Consider the following 13453-nt stretch of genomic DNA (forward strand, 5'->3'; position numbering starts at 1 on the left):
ATCTCAAGGGCTTATCAGCAGCAACAGCTAGGCATCTAGCCAGGAAGTCTATGGAATGGAGGCCTTCCCCGAAAAGACTGCAAAAAGAGGGGAACAAAAACTGATCTCCAGCGAACAATAGCGGTAGGGAAAATCCTCGTGGACTCAGGGAGGTATGATAAATTGACGAAGTACTATAAACCCTCTATTAATAGTGAATCATGAAGCTCATGTCATGGAACCTAAGGGGGCTCAACAACCCAGGAAAACATAGAATGCTAAAAAACATGATAAAAATGGAAAAGCCACAACTATGCATTCTGTAGGAAACCAAGTCTAACAGCTCTACACTAGGCAGCATCCTCTCTAAAGCATGGCCAGGCTATCAATTGGTTGTAGTGGATGCATCTGGAGCATCAGGGGGGCTTGCCATTGCATGGAATACACAAACGATTACTCTCTCTGATTTCCACGCCTCTCACCACCTCATCCAGGTTGCCTTCCACATTTTAGGCACCAATATTCATGGAAACCTCTCAAATGTTTATTTCCCACAGGAAGCAGGAAACAAAATAGATCTTCTCAACACCATAGAAGCTCTGAATAACAATAGGAGGCATCCTCTTTGGATTATTGGAGGGTATTTCAACATGATCACTAAGTTGGAGGAAAAGATTGGGGGAAGAAACAGATTAGAACAGGAAAAAACCCATTTCAAAGACTTCATCCAACACACCTCTCTTATAGATTTACATTTTTGCAATGGCATTTGCACCTGGAGCAATCAAAGAGCAGGAAAGCATCAAATTGCTTCCAAATGGATCGTTCCCTCATATTAGATAATTCGGTTCACTTAGGAGGAGACATCACAGCTGCCATTCTTCCCCACTCAGGCTCGGATCACTGGCCAATTGCCCTCCAATGGCAACAAACATGCAACTCCATCAGAATACCCTTTCGCTTCGAGGAGTTCTAGCTCACTCATCCATCTTTCAAAGACTTTGCAAAAACAACTTGGACAACCTTCACTCCGCCTGAAGGCTCCGAGATATTCCAGTTCCAACAGAAACTCAAATATTTAAAAAACCATCTAAAGCGGTGGAACAGTGAGACCTTTGGAGACATCTTCAAGGCGCAACATAACTTAAATAAGGAAATGGCGGAACTCCAGAAAAAAATAAGCATAGAGGGTCACACTGAGGGGACTCTAGAGCAGGAGGAGCGCATCCACAACTGGTTGGAGGAGAGGAGAAAGTAGGAGGAGATACACTGGAAGAAAAAGTCCAGGATCAGATGGCTGAAGGACGGCTAACGAAACACCAAATTCTTCCACCGAACCATGGTTCAACGAAGAATGCACAATAGCATCCCCTTCATTCAAAAACAAGGAGGGGTAAAAGCAGAACAACATGAGGAAATTGAGGAGGAGTTCCTTCATCACTTCAAGCAAGTTCATCTAGAGCCCGATGTAGACAGGCGACCTGCTATAGATAGAATTACACATAATGTGCCAAAGTTAATCACAGAGGAACATAATGAACTTCTCCTCCGCCCTATTCTTACTCAAGAGGTGGATACGACCATGTCACAACTAAAGGATGGAAAATCCCCTGGCCCGGGCGGCTTCACCACAACTTTCTTTCACGCTTTCTCGGAGCTGATAAAAGTGGAGGTATGGCAAGTTGTAGAGGAATTGAGAGCTTTGCATTGGTTGCTTCCCTCACTCAATTCAACTTTCATTGCGCTTATACCAAAAGAGGCGGATTCAATCACCCCGGAAAAATTCAGGCCTATTGCTCTTTACAATGTCATATACAAAGTCATCTTCAAAGTAATCGCCAACAGGTTAAAGCCCCTCTTGCCACTATTCATCTCTCCGAAACAATCTGGATATGTGGAGGGGAGACAGATAATGGATGGCATTATCCTCTCGCATGAGATCATACACTCCCTCAAGCAGTCCAAACAGGCAGGTATGATTCTAAAACTCGATCTTTCTAAGGCTTTTGATAAGCTCAGTTGGACCTACATACAACAAATGCTAACTGCCTTTGCATTCTGCCCCATGTGGATCGGATGGATCATGAGTCTCATTTCCTCCTCTTTCTTCTCCATTCTCGTGAATTGGATCCCTTCACGCCGCTTCAAACCATCCCGTGGAATCAGGCAAGGTGATCCCCTCTCCCCCTTCCTCTTTGTTTTAATGGCTGAAGGCTTAGGTCATCACATTAAGCAAGCCCTCCTCTCTCAGCGGCTCAAAGGCCTCTCCATTCACCACTCCCCAGCTATATCCCATCAGCAGTTTGTTGATGACACCATGCTCTTTGGCTACCCTTCTGTCCAGGAAGCCTCCTACTTTAAAGCCCTGCTCAATGACTTCTCTGAAGCCTCCGAAAGTAGCATCAATAGCTCCAAATCGCATATCTTTTTCTTTCACACCCCTTCTGTTGTTAAGACTGTTGTTGCTCGAATCTTGGGTTTCCCCATTGCATCTCTCCCCTCTCATTACCTTGGAGCCCCCCTTTCTGCCTCAACCATCAAGCACTCCTCCTGGTGTTCTCTCATTGAGAAGCTCGAATCCCGTCTCAACCTCTGGATGCACAAAGCTCTGAACATAGCCATTCGTGTAGTGCTCATAAAGTCAGTTCTTCAGGCACTGCCGCTATACTTATTATCAATCCTAGCGACGCCAAAATGGGTTCTAAAAAGAATTAGGGCTCTTCAGCGAGGTTTCCTATGGGGAAACATGGAAACAAATCGCCAATGGGCCCTGGTAAAATGGACCACTATTTGCACACCCAAAGAAAAAGGGGGCATTGGCCTCAGAGACCCTACGCATAGAAACACCATCATGAGCGCAAAAATGTGGTGGCAATGGCACTCTAACCCAGAAAAACCTTGGGACACAATCTGGATGGCAAAATACGCCAATCATAGACCACGGGAGGAGCTCATCAGGTTCACTCCCAATGACAAATGCTCGCTAATTTGGAATACGGCCAAACAACACTTCCAATTCATACAAAAACATAGTTTCTGGGAAGTAAGAAATGGCAGAACTGCACGATTCTGGACAGATGCTTGGAACCAAATGCCACAGCTCAGCTGTATTCTTAATCCACCTTCGAACTTAATTGGGGAGGAGTAGTAGTAAGATAAGATTCGGCATTATTGGGCTCAGGAGACAGAGCAAGGCTTCAGGAAATGGAAACAGGGTAACCAGTTAATCACAATTTAAAATCACCAAATCATTGAGGATCTTGAAAGGGAGATGCGCAAAAGAAGCATCAGACTTGATGAAGGCAGAGAAATTCTACGATGGGGGTACTGGCCTAAAGGAGCCTTCACCACATCTGAGGCCTACAAAATCATATGCAATAACCCTGCTCCCCCTGACCCAATTTGGAGCAAAATATGGGGGTTAGCATCTTGGCCCAAAGTATCCTACTTCCTTTGGTTGGTGGGATATCAGAGAATCCTCACATGGGATAAACTCAGGCACAAAAAATTTCATGGCCCCTCCATCTGTTTTAATTGCAATTCCCATGAGGAAACTCTCCAACACCTCCTGGACTCCTACCGCTTAGCCAATCAACTATGGGAAAAGGTTAGCTTCAGATGTCAAAGAAGATGTAGACTTGAGGGCAACATCACCAACTCTTTACGTCATTGGCAACGAAATCCTTACAAAAGTGAAATTCTCAACCATTTATGGAACATAATCCCCGGGTTCCTCCTATGGAGCAAATGGAAGGAAAGGAACAAATGCATATTCAAAGATCAGTGATCTTTGATAGATAGTATCTGGAGTACTCTTTGTGGGAATCTCAAAGAGACGGTGTTGCTCTGCTCATGGACTGAGAAGGACTTTCCGACTCTAGACAATGAGAAAGCCATTTTAGAAAACTAGCAAATGCATCTTCCTCAAGAATTTCACAATAACAACCCTTCTAATGGCAACAACCTTTAAAAAGTCTCCTGGACTGCCCCCCCAAAGCATACCTTCAAGCAAAACTTTGATGGCGCCTCAAAAGGAAATATTGGAATTGCAAGCTTTGGCGGAATTATAAGGAATCACGAAGGCACAACCCTACTGCTTTGCTTTGGGAACATTGGGTGGGATACCAATAACTCGGCTGAGTTAGAGGGACTCTGGCAAGGACTCCTTCTCGCATGGAGACACAACTTCCAACCCCTAGAAGTGGAAGGAAACTCCCAGATTCTTATAAATATGGCCAAGCATCTCCTAAATGGATCTCATGCAAGGAAAATAGCTACTAGTTGGAGGCTCGAAGCGAGATTGGAAGCCATAGAACAAGCGCTCCACAGCAATAGGGTCATCACCTTTAATCACGTAAAAAGGGAAGGCAACAAGGTCGCTGACCTCCTGGCCAATATGGGGGTGGAAAATGAGAATAATCTACTCACAGGAAAACTGGATATCATATCAAATCATGATCAGGCACAAGAATGCACTCGTCTGGTCCAAAGATATGCGGCTCCCCTGGATGCGGGTGACAGCTCAGATGGGACACGCGTTTAAATGCGGCCACATGCCAGCCATGCACCGTCGTAAGGGAAACACATGGGCGCAGGCCTGTCTTTGGCCACGTGGGAATGAAATGTTTGTTATTCTCTAGAAGTGCTTAAATGCTTTGTCCGGCACTTCAGCTCGCATGGAGGTCGTAGTAATGGCAGACGGGTTTCAAGGTGGAGGCAGCTATGTCAAAAGCAATGGTGGGTTGGATCCAACTGCGCCGGTTCATGGTATGTTCATGGTTCTTCCCCAGGGTAAGTTTATGCAACCCCTGGAGGTGTGAGCAGCTCCAAGAGGCTATCTTTCCGTCTGGGCCAATTCACCATCGGTTTGTAGTATCCCCTGGTCTAGTTTGATCCTCAATTACGCACTGTGTATTTTCCATTTGGACCTTGTAATTATGGTCAAGCCTCGACACTGTATGCTCAGCCGTTGTGGCACCTCCCATGGGGGGTCTTCACACTCTCCTGTAGATGATTCCCATCCCCATTGTTTCCACTGCGATTGTCATCGTTCCCTTGATGCCAACCCCCTTCAGTCCAGTCAATTCCTGAACTCATGCACTCCTGATTCTGCTTCCCCACCCGCCTTCGACTCTGCCATTTTGAATTTCAATAGTTCTTTGAACTGCCCTCGGATCAATGCCCATGTCTCGATTCTCTTCATCGAGGCCTCCCAGGATGGCAGCGACTCTCAAGATGATTGGGGGAAACAGCCAGCTGACGGCTCAGAGACAGTCATGAAAACGCCTGTGGCTACACCAGAGGATGTCTCAAATCGCCCTCTGGCTCAGAAGGAGATTATCAGCAAAGGCGAAGACGTCAACATGGAAACTGCTCCCACTGCAGCGTAGGTGGAGGAATACGAGTGGTGCCGGGTGGTTGAGGAGGAACCGGACGAATAGCGGCGCCATCGTTCTAGATCTCCGCGGCACTTTAATTCAGCCTTTCGACCTCTCCCACTACTTTGATTATATTTTGGTCTTAGGTTTTTGTTATGTTGGCAAATTGTCTTTGTGTGGGTCTTGGGTACCAGGATCTTGTTCTATGGTTGGGATGTGTCTGTTTTCCCCTGCGCGGGATTATTCTGATGTTCTGCTGGTGCCCCTGCGAGGGCTGGTTTATTTTTGGTCTGGTTAAGTCCTCGGACACTGCAGTCTCAGTTGTTCCAAGCTGCCATTACAGGCAACTGGTTCTTTCTGTCTTGAAATGATGTAACTAAATTCTGTTTATGTATATAATAGATTAGTTTTAACTAGAAATATATATATATATATATATATATATATATTACTCTCAAATTTATAACAAAAATCCACAGCATTTTTCAAACGAGTTTAGCTACACTTCAACGTGACTTAGCAATGTTAATGATATTCATATCTACGGTGAGAATGACTTTACAACAGTTCCCTTTGTTTTTTCCACGGTAAATCGTGACCCTCCTTTGCTCAATCCAATGGGGCAAACTCGTTCTCGTTGTTCCTGTCTTCCTATTTGACTTGACTATGGAATTTCCGCTCTGCTGAAGGCGCAGCTAGAGTTCCAGAGATTGAAACAATCTCGATCCATCACCAAAGCTAGCGCTAAGGCAAGATCGATCAGCTATATACCTGAAGGCACCATCGCCCAGTCAGTTTGGCCCGGGTTCGAATCCCATTAAAGAACACAACAATATGAAGAAATTCAGAAGACCTACCTGGTTATAATTCAGTGCCTCTTCGTTGGAATCCAATGCAGAAATGGTGCCCACAGGCTTGCTGCGAAATACAATAGCGACCTCTGGAGATTTTCCCAGGCATCAGCCTCCATGGGATGCGAATCAGAAAGCCTGCGTCTGGATACCCTTCATTGCAGCCTGATTCAATGACATTAATTCACTGCAGTCCCTGCTCTTTGGGCTCTCCAGCGTCCTTATCAGCGGTAGGCAGGGTTCGTAAGTGAGACTTTTCTCGTCCAGAGACGGACGTTCCAGGTTGATTGCTTCCCTGGTTTCCTTCGGCGAGGTGCAAGCGGGAGCAGAGCTGAATAAATTGGGGGCAGAGAATTCCATAAGCCCTTCCATTATTTTCCCTCTTCTTCCACCACCACCATCAATAGCCACCCACCCACCATTTCATTTGAATTTTGAAAATTTACTACCCAACTTCTTGAGTTTGAAATCTTGTGGCATTTAATGGATATAGTTGGATAGTGTGCATTAACTACATGGCAGGCATAAGTCAGAATGTGTAGCCTTTCGAGAGAGCGCCACCCAAAAAATGATGGGTAATATATGCACATACATAACCATGGGGCCATGTAGTAATAATCACCCTGTACTTTTGAAGTGTATTAATGGACCTATATGGGTGGAAATAAGTGTTGCCACACTTTAGGGTCAATTGTTGTGTTGTAGGATATGCAAGTACCACTTAGTTAAAAGTACAATACTTTATTGGAGATTCTTGTGTCGTAGGATATACATATATCATACATTCGTAGAAAATTTGTAATTACCAAAATATTACAAATGTGAATAACTATGTGCATTGCATCATATTTTCATTAAAGTTAACACTAACAATGGCCTTTACGAAATACTATAGATTCAATAAATCGAATTATTAAAGTTTTTTAGTGTTTTTTTTTTTTTTCTCTTTTAGTGGGTTAGTGGCTAAATGCCATATATCATTCAATATAAAAAATATAAATAAATACTATATAATTATTATTATCTAGAAATTTAAAATACTTATTGTTTGGGCATGCAAGTCTGTATGCGCGCTCGGGAAGCTTTGGCTACTAGACTTGGCTCTCGCCTCATGGCAATAGTTGATGTCCCTGAAGAAGATAATATACCTTCTGAACCTGGTCCTAAGATAGACATATATCACACATTCCTAAAAAAAATTATAATCACCAAAATATTATATTTTTAGGCCGACATAATTGGTGTCATAAGATTTACAATTGTGATTTTATTATGTGCATTGCATCCTATTTTCATTCACTTTAACAATAAAATTCTCATTCACGAAATACTAAAGACTCAATAAATAGAATTATTAATGTTTTTAGTGTGTATTTTCTTCTTTTCTTGGGTTAATGGCTAAATTCCATATACAATTGAATATAAAATATATAAATAAATATTATATAATAATTAATCTGAAGAAATCTAAAATGTTTATTGTCTGAGTTTATTTTGTGTGATTAAGATAAATGCTTATTATTTTCCTTTCATGTTTCAAGTAAATAAAATATTCAAAAACTTGATTATAAAATAGATAACATTTAACATGAATATTATTAAGAAAGACGTGTATCATATATTTGAGCCTAAATTCCTTGAGGATGTTTTCAATGTATTAAAAAAAATTGAAAGTAGCAATATGGCGACTAAAATTGTTTCCACTAACAACTATAGAAAGAATAATGTTCTCTTTCTTATAGTCAATTTACCTACAAGGTTGGGTGATCATCAAATTGATGAAATAACAAAAACTAAGTATATATCAATTGTGATAGAAATTTTAAGTATCTAAACAAATGAAATGGAAAAAACTATTAAACCTAGATTTTGAATGGGAAGAATTACTGAAATATGGTCATTACAAGATCTATAAATAGAGAGGACTACCCTAGCCATATCTCGCAATACTTTGGATGACATCAAGGCTCCACAAAATATTGGGATAGAAACATATATCAAAATTAAAAGAGTAATGGTGTTCATTGGTTTTTCTAGTAAACATGAGATACTTATTTGCTAATCATCAAAACCTATCAATTTCTTTATATTTCTAGCAATATAGTTCCAAAAAAAGATTCCAAATGGTATTTTCTCACAATAGTTTCAATAATAGGGTCTATAAATGTATACATTTTCAGCAATTACATATATATCCTTATGAGTTTTTCTTATTAGTTATCTAATCTGACTTATATCATAAACAAGTTAGTAGTAATTATAATATTTATATCTTATACAAGTAAGTTTTATTTTTAGACATTATTTATCTTGTGCATTCCTTATATTGTGAAAGGATAGCACTCCCTTCAATAATATAAAGTAAAAATAATACAATTGTGGAAGGATCAAATGAACAACCATTCAAATGCTATATTATATTGAGAACTATCTAGCAAGATTTGGAATAGGAAGGATGTCAAGGAATATGGGCATTACAAGATCTAAAAATAGATATGAATGTATCATGTTATAGTGTGGATGATATCAACTTTCTATTAAATAGTGAGCTATAAAGATATATCAAAATTAAAAGGGTAAGAGTGTTGAATGGTTTCTCTAGTATACATCACATAATTAGTTATGCACCATACAAAAATGTGAATTTCTTTATATATATCTTGCAATACAATTTCAAAAGAAGATTAAGGTTTTATGAATTTTTCCCTAGTTAATATAGATCACATACAAATTTCCATAATATACCCAAATGAAACTTCTCTAATACTAATTTGATATGTAAATTATTGTGGATATTCCACTAGATAGTTTTTCACAATAAATACGAATTATTATATTTAAGATCCAAAATTGTACATTATTACATTCTTATTTCCTTTTATATCTATGGATATGTATATTATTGCCAATAGTGTATACATGTGAATAAAAGTTATGAAGAAAAGAGAGAACACAAAAATGAAATCTCACATACACATTTAACAGATGATATGACCTAGAAAATCCTTTCACGAGGAAAACCTAGCTGAAAGGTGAGGCTACTTTTCCCTCTTTCTTTGAATATAAAATTTAGATGACTACAAAGAAGTATGGCATGTGGAATTTTTTATAATACAATACACAAATCCTCTTTGCGTGCTCTATCTCCTATCCCTCTCAGCTATTTTTCTCAGGTATGGTAAAAATGCCTTTGAAAGAATGCAACCCCTTTTCTTCCTAGTGGTCTAAGTATAACACAACCCAACAATATAATAGTGGTTATTTATGACTACCTCAACTCTTAACCAAAGTACAAATATAAAATATTCTAGACGCTTCTACATTATAGTCAAATGCCTATCATAGTTTTCATGAATAATGGGTACTCACATAGCATCACCTCAAATGCCAACTTCTTAGTAGCATAACTTTCACATACAGACTCAGATTGACTTGATTCTTGCACAGTTAGAAAGGCCTTTATGTGTAGGATAGAAAAAATGGTATGGCACAACATAGAGAAATTTTCACCACTAAAAACTGTCATTTCACACCCCAAAAGTGCTCATGGAATGTTTCATACCTCATTTTCACAAACTGGGCCCCATCAATAGAAAGGGTCACATGATTTGATTCCTCCACTTTTTCCACTCTAAAAGCATAAAGATATATGGAAAACAATATAATGCTCCAGTAAGGATCATTTTATGAATTATTCTTGTGAAATTTGATGGTGTGATTGTTTCTATTAAGGAATCGATATATTTAACTCAATTGATTGTGAATGAGAATATGGGATCTCTTCAATCTCATGAGAAAAGTGTGAATATATGTTTTACAAAATATTTGGAGAAAGCTCTTCATGAAACTAAGAATGTTTTTGGAACTAAAAGTTAAGAAGCTAATAATTTTTCCCATAAGAAAATAATGAGTGCTCTTGGGGGTGGAAGAGGACGAGCATATAGTGTAGGAAGAGCACGAGGAATAATTTTTCCTACAAGTAATAAAGGAAGAGTTAATGATAGTAATGATGGAGGTGAAAGATCTAGAAAATCCAAATTTCAATGTTATTATTCTATAATATTTGGCCATTTTGAGCATAACTGATAAAGAGAAATAAAAACAACAAGCTCACATTTGTGATGAAGATGATGATCTGGGAAAATTGTTTTTAGCCTGTGATTCGACCAATAATTTTTCGAAGGAGTTATGGCTTTTGGATAGTGGTTGTAGAAATAACATGATTGGAAGAAAGGATAACTTTTGAAAGATAAATTACTCTACTAAATAAAAAAAATTGTTATAAGAAAACATGCCAATGGAAACTAAAGGTGAAATAGCAATTGCATTAATGTCAATCAAATGTAAAATAAAACATTTAATGATGTTTGATATTTTCATCATTTACCGTTAATTTTTTGAGTGTGGTGAAGCTTATTGAAAAGTGATATCATGTTCTTTAAAAAAAAATGAATGCATCATCTATGAGAAGTATGACCATAGTCACATAGTATTAAAGGATAATATGTTGAAAAATATTTTTTCTCTTAATCTTCCGTGTGAGGAGAATATATAACTAAAAATCCTTAAACATGGCATATGAGATATGGGAATATTAATATATGAGGACTAAAATTATTATGTCGTAAGACATAGGTCAAGGTTTTCCTTCTTATTGATTATGTTTATCAACTATGTCAAGGATGTATTCTTAGCAAGCGACACATAGACTCATTTTTTACAGAAAAATCTTGGGTTGCCAAAACGCCATTGGAGTTAGTGCATGCAGATTTATGTGGTCCTATGCAAAAATTTTCTCTCAACAAAAATAATGATTTTTTTTATGTTTGTTAATGATATTAGTAAAATGATAGAGATATATTTTATAAAAGAATAATATGATGCATATTTTATCTTTAAACATTTTGAAGCTATTGTCGAGAATCAAAGTGGTTATGTATTGAAGATATTGTGCACATATAGAGGGGCTAAATTAATTGCAATGAGTTTGATTTTTTCTCCAAAAAGGAATGAAATATAAGGGAAGTTAATAGCAAGCTATAATACCCATGAGAATGATGTGGTCAAGCAAAAGAATAGGATACTTTCTGAGATGTATAGGAACATGTTTAAATGTATAGGTTTTAAAAAACACGTTACAATTTGAATCTATAACTACATCTATTTGTATTATTAATTGGTTTCCAACATGAAGTATGTAAAAGATGACTTAATTGGTTTCCAACATGAAGTATGTAAAACATGACTCCATTTATGAAATGGAGTGGAATAAAACATGTTTTTAGTCATTTGAAAGTCTTTTGTTGTATTTATTATGCTCATATTCCTACTAAATCAAGGAGAAAAATATATGATAAAAATGTGAAATTTATTTTTATTAGTTATTGCGATGAAACAAAGTATTATGTATTGGATAATACACAAACTAAAAAGCTATGGGCTAGTCGTGATGTGTTATTTCATGAAAAATATGAACGACAATGGGATCAATTTATGAAACAAGGAAATCCAAAATTTGTTTTACAAGAATATGAATCTTGTGTTTCTACAAATACATTTATTAGCTGGAATGCTTTTCAGATATTATCTACTACATCTTCTTCTTCCATTTCAAGTATTGTTTCAAGTCCTAGTCCTCCTCCGAGAAAGGTAAAATCTATAAATGAAATTCATAGATATAGTAATTTTACTTTAATATCTCAAATTGAAGAATATAAAATATATTTTGAAGTTTTAATAAAACATGAAACATGGTGCAGAGAAACAGATGAAGAGATTGTACCAATTGAAAGAAATGAAACGTGGGAGCTTGTGGATCCTCCTAATAAAAAAGAGTTCATTACGGTAAAATGGGTGTATGAAGCTAAGTATGTAGCTAATGAATCTATAGAAAAGCATAATGAAATATTAGTGGCAAAGGGATATGCTTTGAAACCAAGTATTGACTACAATGAAACATATGGTCTTGTTGCACGGTTTGAAAGAACATGAACTATTATGCCATTAGCAGCACAATATAATTGATTCGTTTATATGTTTCATGTAAAATCAATGTTTTTTAATGGTATATTGCAAGAACATGTCTATGATCAGTAGTTTCAAGGATATGAAGTCATGAGAAATTAACAAAATTTTTATACTTTGAATAAATCTCTTTGTGGGCTTAAACAAGCTCAAAGAGTATGATATAGTAGAATTGATTATTATTTTATTAAAAAGTGGTTTAAGGGAAGTGAAAAGAAAACAAAAATATATACCAAGTTAAATGGTAATTATATACTAATATTTTATTTATATGTATATGACTTGTCTTATACATTTTTGAGTAATTTGCTACTAGAAGAATTCAAACATTCTATCATGACTGTTAGGGTCCTATATTTCATAGGATGAGTTTTTTTTACCTCATGATTTATATTTGAAAAATGGAAATAATATTTCATGTTTGAAATTTATTATTTATATATATATATATATATATATATATATATATATATATATATAGAAAAGGAAATAAATTGTAGGGGAAAAATAGAGTAAAGAAAGAAATGAAAGAAAAGAAAAGAAAAACATAAAAAAAACAAAAAATACATGAAAATATCCCCCTAGGTCATCAAATGTAAATGCCACCAAAAAAAATAAAAATTGTGTGAAAACATGCTTCACGATTTTGTATAAATAAAGTGTGTAGCTTGTTTAAATGCCACATTTTAAATAGGATAATTAGAAATAGTTAGTCTAATCAAACAATTTAATCGTGATTGAGCTATATTAGTGTAGTTAATGACAATATTTAATCATGGTTAACTTATAAAGAAAAATAATCAAAAGGGCTTACAAAAATGAATAAATGGGGCTTCCAAAATCAAATGCGCCCTAAATTTGATTAATTTGTTTTAGATTAGTTAATTTGATTTCAGATAAATTAATCATGTGGTTAAAACATGATTAGTCACTTGTAATAATTTCAAAGGTTTTAATCAACTTTGAATGCGATAAATAACTTTTGTCGGCATGGAATTATGAATTATGATGAATCAATGGTTGAGATCTACCTCGCGTGGATCAACGACGAGGGTTTTTTCGAGTCACCCCCCAAATCCATCCCACTTTATCCATGGGTGGGAGGGTGGGGTCTGAAAGGCCCTGCTACGTGTGACCCCAAAAAAATTTCGCACCCTCCCAGTTTCCTTGTCACTCATCATGCCCCCGCCCCTTGAACAATCTTCCAACATTGAGCACTCG

The sequence above is a fragment of the Pinus tabuliformis genome, chromosome 4_2 (assembly GCF_031772625.1).
Source record: "Pinus tabuliformis cultivar Carrire ecotype Pingquan chromosome 4_2, CPIR1, whole genome shotgun sequence".
Classification (NCBI taxonomy): domain Eukaryota; kingdom Viridiplantae; phylum Streptophyta; class Pinopsida; order Pinales; family Pinaceae; genus Pinus; species Pinus tabuliformis.